This window comes from Thamnophis sirtalis, unplaced genomic scaffold, assembly GCF_051295495.1.
Source record: "Thamnophis sirtalis isolate CommonGarterSnake01/CBP01778 unplaced genomic scaffold, rThaSir2_p1.2 scaffold_4, whole genome shotgun sequence".
Classification (NCBI taxonomy): Eukaryota; Metazoa; Chordata; class Lepidosauria; order Squamata; family Natricidae; genus Thamnophis; species Thamnophis sirtalis.
In genome coordinates this window covers 134,755,794-134,772,282 of record NW_028261384.1, presented here as the reverse complement: position 1 = coordinate 134,772,282, position 16,489 = coordinate 134,755,794, and the positions used below count along the sequence as shown (strand labels likewise).

The window sequence follows — 16,489 nt, the reverse complement described above, 5'->3', positions numbered from 1 at the left end:
CACTGCATCTTGTAAAATTTGCGTGAATTCCTTCCTTTTATCGAGGGGTGAAAAATAAATTCAGTCTTAAAACCGAGCTTTGTTGCAAGGTCGGCTCCTCAACCTCTTTCTGTTCCTTTTGATAAACCCAGAGAGAGAGAAATTGTCATCTCAGTTCTGAACGGACTGAGGTGGGAGTTTCCCAGGCTAAGCCACTTCCTATTTCCCTTGCCTGCAAAACAAATATAAAATAAAAATGCTAGTGGAAATGGAGTTCAGTAACTCTTTAATAATTGAAGCATCTCTTAGGCCCTTATGCAATTTTGCAGTTCAAATCTCACCAACTCAAAGTTGACTCAGCCTTCCATCCTTCTGAGGTGGGTAAAATGAGGACCCATATTGTTGGGGGCAACATGCCAACTCTGTAAACGGCTTAGAGAGGCTGTAAAGCACTGTAAAGTGGTATATAAGTCAAAGTGCTAATGTTATTGCTGTCCCATTCTGGAGCAGATTTGGCAGGCCTTAAAAGACAGAGAACAGGGGCATAGTGGCTTAGTGGCTAAGATGCTGAACTTGTTGATCAGAAAAGTCGGCAATGATTCAGTGGTTTGAATCCCTAGCACCATGTAACAGAGTGAGCTCCTGTTACTTGTCCCAGCTTCTGCCAACCTAGCAGTTTGAAAGCATGTAAAAATGCAAGTAGAAAAAATAGAAACCACTTTTGGTGGGAAGGTAGCAGCACTCCGTGCGCCTTTGGCATTTAGTCATGCCTCCTACATGACCACAGAGACATCTTTGGATAGCGCTGGCTCTTCAGCTTTGAAACAGAGATGAGCACTACCCCCTAGGGTCAGGAACCTTAACCTTTAAGAGACAGAAACATTGAAGTAAAACAAATCAACTGGTCCTATGATAGGTTGAGCTAGTATGGCTAATAAGCAATTCTTTGAAATGGGGATCAGTGGAACTAACAGATGAGAAATTTGTGATCTGCCCATGCCTCTATCTTCTGGAGCAGTGCAGGTTAAAAACAGACTTAAAGGGCAGTCCCGGGCAGAGTACTTTACAGTAATCCAAATCAGAAGTGGGTTGCTAATTTATTTACTACCGGTTCAGGGATGCGTGGCACTTCTGCGCATGCACAGATTTGTCTGGGCAAGTGGGCAGAGCTTCCCACCGCTGCTGCTACTGTAGCAACCCACCTCTGATCCAAATGCAGAGGCCCAAGGAAGTGGTCTTGAAGGACAGGAGGAACCGCCAATACCAGGAGATGAGTCAGATAAAAGAAACATGGATCTGGGTCAGAAGTATCACCGGAGACAACATCTCAGACCAAACCCTCTCTCACTCTCTCAAAGATGAAAGGAGGGCAAGGGCATTGTGATTTGAAAGACTCTATCACGACATCTTTCTAATAAAACCAATATTTGCTCTACATGGCTTTTGTTTCCTAATCTGGTCTAGCTTGCACGGCTGACAACAACTTGCAGCTGATGGAGTCATCTGATCCAGAAATGAGTACCGTTTGCAAAGAAGAAAAATGCAAATCTCAATGGAAAAGGGACTTTGATAGATTTAAACCAAACCTATTACCATTTTGATATTTTAAGGATCAGAACCAGGGGTGGGTTCCTGCCAGTTCTAACCTCTTCTACAGAAGAGGTTCCACAAATCTACAGTGCCGTTTAGAACCGGTTCCAGCTCCCTCCCCCCACCCATCTACACCACGCTTGCCCCCTCTGATGCTCACTGATTGGCTGGCTCACCAATTGCCCCACCCACCTCTAAAAGTCCTATCTAAACCTTAAAGTCTTAAAGCTGTCAAGTTTCCACACCCCTGAGGTATTTTTTCCAAAGGGTTAGGGCTGCAAGGGTCTTGTAACTTGACAGCTTTAAGACTTGGGTGCTTCAAATGCCAGAGTTTCTGAGCCAACATGACTGGAGGAGGAATTCTGGGAGTTGAAGTCCACAAGTATTAAATCTGTCAAGTTTGAACACCCTTGGTGTTTTTTTTCTAAAGGGTTAGGGGAGCAAGGGTCTTGTAACTTGACAGCTTTAAGACTTGCATGCTTCAAATGCCAGAGCTTCTGAGCCAACATTCTGGTTGCTAAGCAAGAGTGTTGCTAAGTGAGTTTCACCCCATTTTACAAGTTGGCCACGCCCACCCAGTCACATGTCCGCCAAGTCACAACCACCAGATCACATGGCTGGCAAGCCATTCCCACAAAGCAGGCCACACCTACAGAAGAGGTTCTAAAAAATTTTGAAACCCACCACTGATCAGAACCTGTCATCAAATATTCAGAAGCCGTTCAGACAAGTAGCCCCCTCATTCAGTGGGGTGTAAGGAGGATGAGACTGGGAGGATTCTGCTATTTCAGGTTATGATTTTTAAACATTGAGGAAAGAGAGCTATAATTCACAGCTTTTTGCCTTTAGTTTATATTGGATACGTCCAATATATATTTAAAAAACATAACTTGACTTGCGGAAACAGCAGGAGAGGAAATTCAATACAAATACAAACTTTTAATGGAAAATATGGCTTCTCGTGGAAAAAAAAGACCAGGAGTCTTTCTGAAATGGAAATGAAGATGGAAAGGAAGACATTTTGAGATGTCTTGAACCTGCAGGAAACCACAGCCAAATAGTGAGAAAGCAATGAGCGAAAGATGTTCAACCACACTTAGTGTGGAACAATAATATCTTTGGGGGTATTTTTGTTTTGCCTTTTCATTTTCATTTCTTTCCTGCCTGAGTGATTTTATTTCAGATGGCTGCACAACTTGTTTTGTGGTTCTCTGCTGCCCCCTATGGAGACATTTCAGTAGCAAAAGGAAAGGTTTTTGCATGAGATCCCTTAAGATCTATTTCACTGTGTCTCTTGCACAGTAATAGACAGCTGTGTCTTCGGCTTTTAGGTTGTTCATTTGCAGATAGTAGTTGGAACTGTCCTTGGAGGCAGTAAAACGTCCTTGAATTGTTGGGGAATAATAGTTGCTACTAGACGAGAAGTAGTAAACAAGCCATTCCAGTCCTTGGCCAGGTTTCTGTCTGACCCAATGTATCCCATAGCTGTTAACACTGAATCCTGAAACAGCACAAGTCAGTTTATGGGATTCCCCCGGTTTCTTCACCATTGCATCTGACTGGGTCAGAGCTATATGTGAGAGGCCACCTAATGAGAAAAAAAAACGCCAAGCACAATTGGATGAGGTTTAGGAAGTAAGAGCCCTAGTTAAGATATGAAATTCCCTTGAGTGCTAGAAAAAAACTCAACATGGACCAAATTACAGACCTTTGGAAAAGGCAGCCAGCATGATGAGAATTAAGAAGAGGGATGGCATTGTGAAGAAGTTTGGAGGGATGAGATTTGCACCTTGAGTTGAACCCGAAGAAGCAGAATGAGAGTTTAAATAGGAAGTGAAAGTCTTGTTGGCTTTGCATAAATCCAACCGGGACCTGTATAAATATTAGATGAAGTCTAGAAATGTACTGAAATTTAGTAGAGAACACACGATGATGGGGTACATCAGGATCAGTGGTGGGTTTCAAAACATTTTCGAACCTACTCTGTGGGTGTGGTCTTCTTTGTGGGAGTGGCTTGCCGGCCATGTGACCTGGTAGGAGTAGCTTGCCGGCCATGTGTTCTCTCTCTCTCTCTCTCTCTCTCTCTCTCTCTCTCTCTCTCTCTCTCTCTCTCTCTCTCTCTCTCTCTCTCTCTCTCTCTCTCTCTCTCCTTCCTTTTGTCTCTCTGTCCCTTTTTTCTTTTTTTCTTTCACCTCTCACTTTTTCTTTCTTTCTTTCTTTCTTTCTTTCTTTCTTTCTTTCTTTCTTCCTTCCTTCCTTCCTTTCTCTTTCTCTTTCTCTTTCTCTCTCTGTGTGAGTCTGTGTGTGTGTGTGTGTGTGTGTGTATGTCAGTGGTAGATTTCAAAAAAATTTGGAACCTCTTCTGTAGGTGTGGCCTGCTTTCCGGGTCCACTGGTGGAACCTCTTCTAACCGGTTCAGTAGATTTGACGAACCGGTTCTACCGAACTGGTGGGAACTGGTAGGAACCCACCTGTGATCTGGATGCAAGCAGTCCTCAACTTTTAGACCGGAATTTTATTTGTAAACCAGTGCTGTCACAAGTAGAGGAAACTACATGACTGGACACACATTTTCAACCATTATTTTCTGTGATTGATAAGATAATCTTTTCATTGTTAAGCAAATCCATTGATCCAAATGGGCATTGCTTTGCTAGAAACAGTATATGTGTTGTTAAACATCAAAGCAAAGCAAATCAGATTTAACAACACCAAGGATGGAGTAATGATATATTTTGGGGTATATTTGTTTTGCCTTTTTGTTTCCATCCCTTCTCTGCCTGAGTGATTCTGTTCCAGATTGTAGACAATTCATTTTGTGGTTTTCTGCTGTCCCATCTTGCACAGTAATAGACAGCTGTGTCTTCAGCTTTTAAGTTGTTCATTTGTAGGTAGAAGTTGGAACTGTTCTTGAAGGCCATAAAACTTCCTTGGATTATTGGTGAATAATATTTGCTACTAGATGAGTAATAGTAAACTATCAATTCCAGTCTTTGGCTAGGTTGACGTCAGAACTAATTCATATAGAGTTGGCTTCCATGTCTCACCATTCCTGGCCCAGACATTCTACAAGTATGTCTGAAAAAGACCCCTTGGGAAAAAGAAAGGATTTCAATCCACAAACATCACTGACCACATAATTGTCTCCTAATTTTCTATTGAATGCTCTTACGTGTTGGGATAGCTGCAAACTGAATGCAAATAACTACAATGCCACGATATTTGGTGTTTCATTTCCCTTTTACTAGTAGTGTGATGTATTTTGCAGAATTCCCTTTCCGTAGGTTCAGATTTATGCAGATCTATGCAGGTATCATGACTGAAAAAAGCATTTCAACAATTTGCAATAGTTGGGAACTATGATCTTGTTTGGCATCCATTGAATTTCACACACTAAAGACAGAATTTCTCCCCTTCTGGTCTTGTGGTTGAGGCCTTTGCAAACCTAAATGATTGCTGTTATTATGTACCCCCCTCATTCACTGGGGCGTAAGGAAAATGAGACTGGGAGGACTCTGTTATTTTGGGGTACGTTTTTTAAAAAATTGAGGAAAGAGAGCTAAAATCCACAGCTGTCTGCCTCTAGTTTATATTGGTTATGTCCAATATACATTAACAAAACACAACATGATTCAGGGAAACAGCAGGAGAGGAAATTCGATACAATCAAAACATTTAATGAAAAATATGGCTTCTTGTGGAAGAAAGACCAGGAGTCTTTCTAAAATGAATCCCTGAAGAGGGAAAGGAAGACATTTTGAGATGTCCTCTGGCCTCTGGAAGGGGGTATATATTTGCTTTTCCGTTTCATTTCCATCCTTTCCCTGCCTGGGTGATTTTGTTCCAGATGGTCACATAACTTATTTTGTGGTTCTCTGCTGTCGCCTAGAGAGACATTTCAGTAGTGAAAGGAAAGGTTTTTGCATGAGATCCCTTAAGATCTATTTCACTGTGTGTCTTGCACAGTAATAGACAGCTGTGTCCTCGGCTTTTAGGTTGTTCATTTGGAGATAGCAGTTGGAACTGTCTCTGGAGGCAGTAAAACGTCCTTGGATATTTGGCGAATAATACCCAGTATTAGATGAGTAATAGTAAACAAGCCATTCCAATCCTTGGCCAGCTTTCTGACGAGCCCAATTCATATAGTAACTGTTAAGGTCAAATCCAGAGACAGCACAAGTCAATTTATGGGATTCTCCTGGTTTCTTCACCACTGCATCTGACTGGGTCAGAACAACCTGGGAGAGGCCACCTAATGAAAAATAACAACAACAACAATTAAAGAATCAAGCATAATTGGATAATGATTAGAAAGACAGGAAATTTCCCTGAGTGATAGAAGAAGCTTAACATGGACCAAACTGCAAACCTCTGGAGAAGGCAACCAGCATGATGAGAATTAAGAAGTGGAGTGTCATTGTGAGGAATGTTTTCAAGGGATGTCTTTTGCACCTTGAGATGAGAATGTAGAAGACGAATGAGAGTCTAAATAGAAAATGAAAGTCATGTTGGTTTTGCATAAACCCTGCTGGGACCTCTATAAATATGTGATGAAGTCCAGGAGTGTATTTAAATCCAGTAAACAATATATTTTTGTCATACAAAGAGTATGGAGTGCATCTGGACGCACACATTCCTTGATTTATGACCACAACTGAGATTATAATTTATAAGTCATTGCTGTCTAGAAGCACCCACTGGACTAGAAACTACTCTAACAACATTTGTCCCACAAGAATGTTCAGACCTGGGTTGTATCTATTTATCTACCATATTTTTCAGAATATAAGACGCATAGGAGTATAAGACGCACCAAGATTTTGAAGAGGTATTTTTTTAAAAAGTTTTTTGCACTCTGAGGCCTCCCAAATCCTCTGCACATTTCATTTTTTGTGAAAAATGGGACATGCAGAGAGTTTTAGAGGCCTGCAAAGTGCTCCTGGGGGCTGGGGGGCAAAAACGAGCAAAAATTGGCCCATTTTTTGCTCATTTTTGCCCTCCCCAGCTCCCAGGAGCAGTTTGCAGGCCTCCCAAATGCTCTGCATGTCCATTTTTCTGAAGGGGGGATTTCAGGAAGCCAAAAATGCTGTATTCAGTGTATAAGATGTACCCAGATTTTCACCATCTTTTTTGGGGGGAAAAAGGTGCGCCTTATACTCTGAAAAATATGGTATATATTTCTGAAACTACCTACCACCTTTTAAAATAATGACAGTCATTTTTAATCTTGGAAGAAGATCCGAAGCCTCTCCAATCAGCTCCTTCTGGTTTCCATGATGTTATACACAAGTTTACATCAGTGGTGGGTTTCAAAAATTGTTCGAACCTACTCTGTGGGTGTGGCCTCCTTTGTGGGAGTGGCTTGCCACCCCTGTGACCGGATGGAAGTGGCTTGCCGCCCTTGTGACCAGATATGAAGATGCCAACGACACTTGTCAGAACCACCTTAAATTACCTCACACACAGCACTGGCATGCATAAGAATATGATGTAAACTTGTTTTTTAAAAGGCATCTTTGGTTTGCGTTAAAACAACTTCAACACACGCAATGTTCTGATTGCACCACAAACGCAGTAGTCATCCTTATCTTTCACAGAGGCACTGAGTTTTATAAATATGAGCATGATAGTGTAGAATAATCATATCCAAGGACCAGTGATGGGTTTCAAAAAATTTTGGAACCTCTTCTGTAGGTGTGGCCTGCTTTCCAGGTCCACTGGTGAGACCTCTTCTAACCGGTTCGGTAGATTTGACGAACAGGTTCTACCAAATAGGTGCGAACTGGTAGGAACCCACCTCTGGTTTACATCGATTATATCAGAAGGTGAACTCAATTCCTAGTGTCTCCATAGATACACTGCTGAAGCCTGCAGAGTGTTGCTGAGGCTAGCAATAGCAATAGCAGTTAGACTTATATACCGCTTCATAGGGCTTTCAGCCCTCTCTAAGCGGTTTACAGAGTCAGCATATTGCCCCCAACAACAATCCAGGTCCTCATTTTACCCACCTCGGAAGAATGGAAGGCTGAGTCAACCCTGAGCCGGTGAGATTTGAACAGCCGAACTGCAGAACTGCAGTCAGATGAAGTAGCCTGCAGTGCTGCATTTAACTACTGCGCCACCTTTGGCCCCTCTCTCTTTCTCTAATGTCTTTCTTTCTTTCTTTCTTTCTTTCTTTCTTTCTGTCTCTGTCTGTCTGTCTCTCTGTTTCTCTCTGTGACTCTCCCTCCCCCTCTCTCTGTCTCTCTCTCTGTCTCTCTCTCTCTGTCTCTGTCTGTCTGGCTGTCTGGCTGTCTCTCTTTCTCCTCCTCCTCCTCCTCCCCCCATCTGTTTGGCATTACACTTTGTGAAAACAATTTCCTCTATTTTTCTACAGAATCCAAATAGATTTTGTCTCAATTTGCATTGTCAGGCACAGAAATATATAGAATGAATATGCAGCTATGACCAAATTCAGTTGGAGGGAGAAATCATTCCTGGACTGATCTGCAGAAATGATGGCCTGTCCTTTGTTTATTTCTTTGTTTAGAAATAGAATATACAAAAAAAAAAAAAAAAAAAGACCAGAAAGAAAAAGTGATTAAGAAAAAAAGCATTGAAAACAATAAAAAACAAAAACAAAAAGATTCTTAAAGAAGTGACTTCTCATCTTCTTTACAGATATTAAAAAGAGCTGACGTGGTGCAGTGGTTAGAGGGCAGTACTGCAGGCTACTTCTGCTCCCTGCCAGCTGCCTGCAGTTCAGGAGTTCAAATCTCACAAACTCAAGTTGACTCAGCCTTCCATCCTTCCAAGGTGGGTAAAACGAGGACCCAAATTGTTCAGGGCAATATCCTAACTTTGTAAACCACTTGGAAAGCACTATGAAATAGCATATAAGTCTAAGTGCTATTGCTACTGCTATATTGTAGACATATTTGACTCCATTTTCCACACTTACTGTGCCATTCTCGCTTATGCAACCCATTTTAATTCATTTGATTGATTTTTAATCTAGAATTCTGGGTTTGAGAGAATCTTTATTGGACTCCCATTCTTTTTCAACCACAGTGTCAGTGTGGGAATCCAATATCACACCTGCAGCCAGGAGACTGAAATGAGGTTCAAATGGAGTTGCAAGTGGCAAACTTCTCAAAAAAAAAAGTGTAAGGGTGCCTTGTTCATTTTCCATTCCTGTTATTTCCTCTGCCACTCTGGTTGCTTTCCTATTTGTGTGGATGAGAATTGTTACTTTCTGGCAGATGCCATCCAGGGACAGAATGGTTGCACTTTCTGCTCTTGCCTTCTCCTCTTAGGGACCCCTGGAATAATTGTATAGGGAAGAATCACTGTGTTCCCTTAAACAATAATACAAGGCAGAGCCTTCAGGCTTCAAATTGCTCATTTGGAGATAAGTTGAAGTCTGGGAATTGTTCCTGGAGATGGTGAATCTTCCCTCCACTTTGGAGTTATACCACTGTTTAGTTCCTTGTGGTTGGCTAACTCCTGCCACCCAGTCCAATCCTTTTCCTGGAGACTGTCAGATCCAGTGGATTTCATAGTTAGTAAAGTTGAATCCCAATGCTTTACATGTTAGATGAAGGCAGCCTGAAAATCAAACATCAACAGCGAATCAGGACAGAACCTAAACAGGAAAAGTTATTAACTCTTACTTTTGTTTATGAGAGAAGATCTACCTGAAAGACAAATAAGGAACAGAAGCAGCATATCTCCAGTTATGTTGCCTTCCCTTGAGGCTAATTAGTTGATTTGATTCAGCAGGTGCAAGTTTGCAAGTACTGCTTTTAAGGTGAAGCCATTGAATTATTTGCTAGCTTCTAAACCATGCCAAGACCAAACAATAGTAATCATGAGGTCTAAAATCATTTTACTACCAGTCTAAATCTTAAAGTGGATATTAAACAAGTAAGCAACTGCTCATTTAACTCTCAGAAACAAAAGTGTGAGGGGATAATCTGCCTTTCATGTTTATTTCTTGAAGTGCCAATGAAGATAGGGCCATTCTGATCTCCTTGGGAGTCTTGTCCCATTTAGTTGGAGTTGTGACACACATTTTAGAATCTGGATCCCATCCTGGAGCAACACTGAATTGCCAGTTCTGGTGGGCAATAAGGGACAATCAGAGAGAATGAAATATTGCAAGTAACCTAGTCATATGGCTTTATAGATAATAACTAACACTTTGAAGTATTTTTCTACAATAACTACAGTAGTTTTCAATATTTACAAGTTTAGATCTATCATATATATTTTGTTCTAAGTTAACTTTCCTGTTACAGTTAAAACAGTTAAGCAGTAAAGCACATGGTGACTGTGCATTTTGTTTGATCTGTTGTTCTAAAAACATAATTTCTAACAGAAGCTTGTGCAATTTACACACTAGAAGTTTTGTCATGGCGAACTCCTTATTCCTCAAAATTCTAAAAGAAATCAGTTTAGAAATCAAATGAATTGCCCAGGAATTTTGCTTGTTAGTCAGTGCTTCCATAAGTAGAGGCAACTACATGACTGGACAGAAATGTTCAACCATTCTTTTCACTGTTCCATCAGCGAATCTTTGGCTTGTTATATAAATCGATTGCTCCAAATGGGGGCATTTTTTTTTTCACAGATACTTTGCTGTAGTCTTCTCAAAACAGAACTTGATTTGGCAAAATAGCAGGAGAGCAAATTCCATACAATTCAAAAAATTTAATGAAAAATATGGTTTTTCATGGAACTGATCCCAGGCATCAATTATTGGCGCACAGCCTTCCTTATGGTTCAACTTTCATAGCCTTCTACATTGCAACTGGGAAAACCACAGCCTTGACTAGAAACACTTTTGTTGGCAGGGCGATGTCTCTACTATTTAGTATGCTGTCTAGATTTGCCATTTAGTTTTGGCATCTAAAGGTGATACTTTATTGTAAATAGCAGATCTTCCCAAAAATTACAATTTATTTTGGAAAAGCAGCAGGAGATTTTCATTTCATGAAACATTTAACAAAAAAACTTAATTAAAGATATGTGGGAAACAAAATTCACACTGGATTCTGGGAGATTGCAAAAATGAGGCTCGAATGGGGCATGCACATCTGGGGGCACAAACCTCCTGAAAAGTGTTGGAATGTCTTGCTCATTTTCCATTCCTCTTTACTTTTTCTGCTACTATGGTTGCTTTGTTGTTTTGTGTGGATGAAAATTGGTCTTTTCTGGAAGATGCCCTCTAGGGACAGAGGCTGAATGGTTCTGCTTTCTGCTCTTGGCTTCTCCTCTCAAGGGACCCCTGGAGTAATTGTACAAGAGGCAAAGCAGATGGAGTCACTGTGTCCCCTTGCACAATAATACAAGGCAGAGTCTTCAGGCTTCAAATTGCTCATCTGGAGATGAGCTGAAGTCTGGGAATTGTCCCTGGAGATGGTAAATCTTCCCTCCACTTTGGAGTTATACCACTGTTTAGTTCCTTCTGGTTTGCTAACTCTCGCCACCCACTCCAGTCCCTTTCCTGGAGACTGTCGGATCCAGCTGATTGTATAGTTAGTAAAGATGAATCCGGATGCTTTACAGGTTAGGCGAAGGGAACCTCCAGGGATTACAACACCCCCTCCAGTCTCCACCAACTGAACCTCTGCATGGCAGCCTGAAAATAAAATATCAACATCGAATCAGGACAAAACCTGAACAGGAACATTTAACCTCCTATTTTTTGTTAAGAGAGAAGATCTACCTGAAAGATGGATAAGGAAGAGGAGGAAAGTCCAAAGAAACATATCTCCACTTATGTTGCCTTTCCTTGAGGCTAACTGGTGATTGGCTCTGCAGATGTAAGTTTTCAACAACTGCTTTTAAGGAGATGAAGCGATTGAATTCATTTGCATCATCTCCAAATTATAAGGACGTGGTCCTTTCATGGGGATTGTAAATGCATGTGAACAGTTTCAGCTTAAGGTCAACACAACTAACTCCTTTTCTTGTATATGGCATAAGTATACTGGAGGGAACAGGTATTAAAAAATGACTTCAATATGTCTAATATTAAATTTGTATATTTTGTCATTTTCATTAAAACTCCATGAAGTTTTTAATTTAATTTAAGCAATTAATTTTAACTCATTCCATATGGACAAACCTTGTCCAATTCTTGCAGATAACATGAACGTTTCATTAAAATTCACAACTGTGAACTCTGTCTCAGGCCCTGGGAATCCTAATAATTGTCTCCACCACATTTAAAGAGTTGGGAACTTTTAAGCCTTTTCAAGATGGAACAATATTAATTGTGAAATCCAAAATCATTCAACTCCTAGTCTAAATCTTGAAATGGATATTAAACAATTAAGCAAAAGATTCATTTTACTCTCATAACCAAACGTGTGTGGCGACATTCTGTTGACATTCCAGAAGTGTACTGAAATTTACTTGAGAATGGATGATGATTTAGAGTGTCTGGATGCAAGCAGTCCTCAACTTATGCTCTGGAATTTTGGTTGTCAGATAGTGCTGCCATAAGTAGAGGCAACCACATGACTGGACAGAAATTTTCAACCATTCTTTTCAGTGATCAATAAGAGAATCCTAGGATTGTTTATCAAATCCACTGCTCTAAATGGGGTCATTTTTTCTCACAGATACTATGCTGTGTCTAGCAGTCTTCTCCAAACAGAACGTGACTTGGGAAAATGGGAGGAGAGCAAATTCCATACAATTCAAAACATCTAATGAAAAAGATGTCTCCTCATGGAAATAATCACAGGAATCTTTCTAAAAGGAATCCCTGAAGAGGAAAGGGAAGTCATTTTGAGATGTCCTCTGGTCCTGGAAGAAGATGAACCTGCAGGAAACCACAGCAAACTAGTTAGAAACCAATCAGTGAGTGATGTTGAAACCATGACAATATGGAGTAATAATAGGCTCTATTGATTTGGCATATTCATTTCATACCTCCTCTGCCCCAATGATTTTTATTCCAGAATATAGAGAACTTTCATTATGTGATTCTCTGGAGACATTTCAGTGGCAAAAGAAAAGGTTTTTGCATGGGATCCTGTACCATTTCAAACCAATGGCTTTCCAATCTCTTCTTTAAAAATTCCAGTGTTGGAGTATTCACAATCAGACCTGCAAGATTCTGGTATATTAGCTGATTTTGGGGGGGTATATGTAGATTTCTAAAATAGAGGGACACAGTGGTGGAGTGGCTAAGATGCTGAGCTTGTCAATCAGAGAGGTTGGCAGCTCGGCTGTTCGAATCCCTAGTGCCACATAATGGAGTGAGCTCCCGTTACTTGTCCCAGCTTCTGCCAAGCTAGCAGTTTGAAAGCATATAAAAATGAAAGTAGAAAAATAGGGACCACATTTGGTGGGAAGGTAACAGCATTCCATGCTCCTTTATTGTTTGGTCATGCCAGCCACATGACCACAGAAACATCTTCAGACAGTTTTGGCTCTTTTGATTTGAAACGGAGGAGAGCACCGCCCCCTAGAGTCAGGAATAACTAGCACATATGTGCAAGGGGAATCTTTACCTTTACTTTAGATTTCTAAAAGAGAGCTAGAATTCACAGTGCATGCCTAAAGGTGATTACTTTATTGTAATTAGCAGAGCTTTCTAAAAATATATATATATATATATATATATATATATATATATATATATATATATATATATATATATATATATATATATATATATATATATATATATATATATATATATATATATATATATATATATATATATATATATATATATATATATATATGGGAAAAGCAGCATGATAAGAAATTCCATTTCATGAAACATTTAACAAAATACTTAATGAAAAATATGTGGGAATTGAGGTTCACACAAGACTGCAGAAAAAGACCTGGAATGGGGCATGCAAAACTGGGGGCACAATCTTCCTGGAAAGTGTTTGAATGTCTTGCTCATTTTCCATTCCTCTTTACTTTCTCTGCCACTATGGTTGCTTTGTTGTTTTGTGTGGGTGAGTAGTTGTATTTTCTGGCAGATGCCTTCCAGGGACAGAGGCTGAATGGTTCTGCTTTCTGCTCTTGGCTTCTCCTCTAAAGGGACCCCTGGAGTAATTGTACAAGAGGCAAAGCAGATGGAGTCACTGTGTCCCCTTGCACAATAATACAAGGCAGAGTCTTCAGGCTTCAAATTGTTCATCTGGAGATAAGCTGAAGTCTTGGAATTGTCCCTGGAGATGGTGAATCTTCCCTCCACTTTGGAGTTATACCACTGACTAGTTCCTTGTGGTTGGCTAACCTCTGCCACCCACTCCAGTCCTTTTCCTGAAGACTGTCGGATCCAGTTGATGCTGTAGCTGGTAAAGGTGAATCCAGATGCTTTACAGGTTAGGCGAAGGGAACCTCCAGGGATTGCAGCACCTCCTCCAGTCTCCACCAACTGAACCTCTGCATGGCAGCCTGAAAATAAAACATCAACATCGAATCAGGACAAAACCTGAACAGGAACATTTAACCTCCTACTTTTTGTTACAAGAGAAGATCTACCTGAAAGATGGATAAGGAAGAGGAGGAAAGTCCAAAGAAGCGTATCTCCACTTATGTTGCCTTTCCTTGAGGCTAACTGGTGATTGGCTCTGCAGATGTAAGTTTTCAACAACTGCTTTTAAGGAGATGAAGGGATTGAATTGATTTGCATCATCTCCAAATTATAAGGACGTGGTCCTTTCTTGGAGACTGCAAATGCATGTGAAGAGTTTCAGCTTAAGGTCAACACAACTAAGTCCTTTTCCTGTAAATGGCACCTTTAGATAAATGTACTGGAGGGAACAGGCATTAAAGAATGACCTACATATGCCTAATATTAAATTCATATATTTTGTAATTTTCATTATAACTCCCTGAAGTTTTTAATTGAATTTAAGAAATTAATTTTAACTCATTCCATATGGAGAAACCTTGTCCAATTATTGCAGATAACATGAACATTTCATTAAAATTCACAATTGTGAACTCTGTCTCAGGCACTGGGAATCCTAATAATTGTCTCCACCAAATTTAAAGTGTTATGCGCTTTTCAGCCTTTTCAAGATGGAACAATATTAATTGTGAGATCCAAAATCATTTAACTCCTATTCTAAATCTGCAAATGGATATTAAACAATTAAGCAAAAGATTCATTTAACTCTCAGAACTAAAAGTGGATGGGGACCCTCTACCTTTCATGTTTATTTCTTAAAATGCCAATGAAGTTGGGCCATTCCGATCTCCTGAGGAGTGTTGTTCCATTAAGTTGGGTTTTTGACACAAATTTTAGAATCCGTATACCATCCTGGAGCAAGCCTACACTGCCAATACTGATAGGCATTAAGGAACAATGAGAGAGAATGAAGTAATGTAAGTAACCTGATCCTATGCCTTTATAGATAATAACTGGCACATTGAAGTATTTTTTTGTAACAAATACAGTAGTATTCAGGAAGTAGATGGCAGTGTTTACATGTTTGGATCTATAGTATATGTTCTATTTCCTTTTGTTTTAAGAACAGTTTCCTTTTATAGTTAAAACAGTTAAGCAGTAAAGCACATGTTGGCTGTACACTTTGTTTGATCTGTGGTTATATAAACAGAACTTGTAACAGAAGCCAGTGCTACTAACGCAACAGAAGTTTTATTAGGGTCAAATTGTGCATCCCCCTAAATTCTAAAACAATGCAGATTAAAATCTTCTTCAAGAGCAGCCCTGTTTAAAAGCCACTACCAAAGTAAACATCAGAAGAACCTGACTCTGGGGGAGAACAGTCACATGAGAAAACTTCTTACAAGACCCTCCCTCATTCTCACAAATTTCAAGGAGGGAGGGGGAAGCATTCAGAGTTGAAAGACTATTACTGTATCTTTTTCATGAAAATACTTTTGATGTATATGTATTGGGTTTCCTTGTCTGGACTAACTTGAAGGTTTGACTGGATGCTGAGTAAGGTAAGATTGATTCAGTTTCTATTGAAGAAGAAGCAATGGAAACATCAGTGAACAGGTTGCTTTGACAAAATTAAACAGCATTGTTACAAAAGAAAACAGAGCTGAAGCAGTTTTACAGCTTTGCAATCAGCAGATATTATTTGTAAGCAATTCAAGCAGCTACTGATTCACTGGAGGATAAGAAAGATGGAAAATGCAGCTGAATCAGACTTCCAACATTCTATAATTTCAGCTGCTCTTTTTTTAACATTCAAAATGAGAGGTGGAATTTACGCTCGTTACCTTTGATTTACAGTTGTTGTATTTAGCAGGTCTTTTCAAAAGAAAACTTGATTTGGGGGAAAACAGCGGGGGAGGAAATTTCATAGAATTCAAAATATTTTATGAAGAATATGGCTTCTTGTGGAAGAAATCACTGGAATCTTTCTGAAATGAATCCCTGAAGAGAAAAGGGAGGACATTTTGAGATGTCATTTAGCCCTGGAAGAAGAACATTTGAGAAACCACAGCAAAATAATTATAAACCAATGAGTGAATCTTGTTCAACCACACTAACTCTGGAGCAATAGTTTCTTCAGTGGTATTTTTGTTTTGCGTTTTCATTTTCATGTCTTCTCTGCCCGAGTGATTTTATTCCAGATGGTTACATAACTTATTTTCTGGTTCTCTGCTGTCCCCTACAGAGACATTCAGTAGTGAAAGGAAAGGTTTTTGCATGAGATCCCTTAAGATCTATTTCACTGTGTCTCTTGCACAGTAATAGACAGCTGTGTCTTCAGCTTTTAGGTTGTTCATTTGCAGATAGAAGTTGGAACTGTCCTTGGAGGCAGTAAACCGTCCTTGGATTGTTGGTGAATAATAGTTGCTACTAGATGTGTGATAGCGAACAAGCCATTCCAGTCCTTGGCCAGGCTTCTGTCTGATCCAATTCATCCAGTAGCTGTTAACATTGAATCCTGTGACAGCACAAGTCAGTTTATGGGAT

General features: G+C 39.9%; 1 non-coding gene across 1 annotated transcript; it reads right to left on the bottom strand.

The window, feature by feature from the left end:
* Positions 1-2,846: 2,846 nt before the first annotated feature.
* On the bottom strand, positions 2,847-3,326 carry LOC106553680 (Ig heavy chain V region). The gene is made up of 2 exons (XR_015696526.1): positions 3,278-3,326; positions 2,847-3,157 (listed from the first exon to the last, which is right to left on the bottom strand). It is a non-coding gene; the product is annotated as an Ig heavy chain V region (transcript).
* Between the last annotated feature and the right edge of the window lie 13,163 nt (positions 3,327-16,489).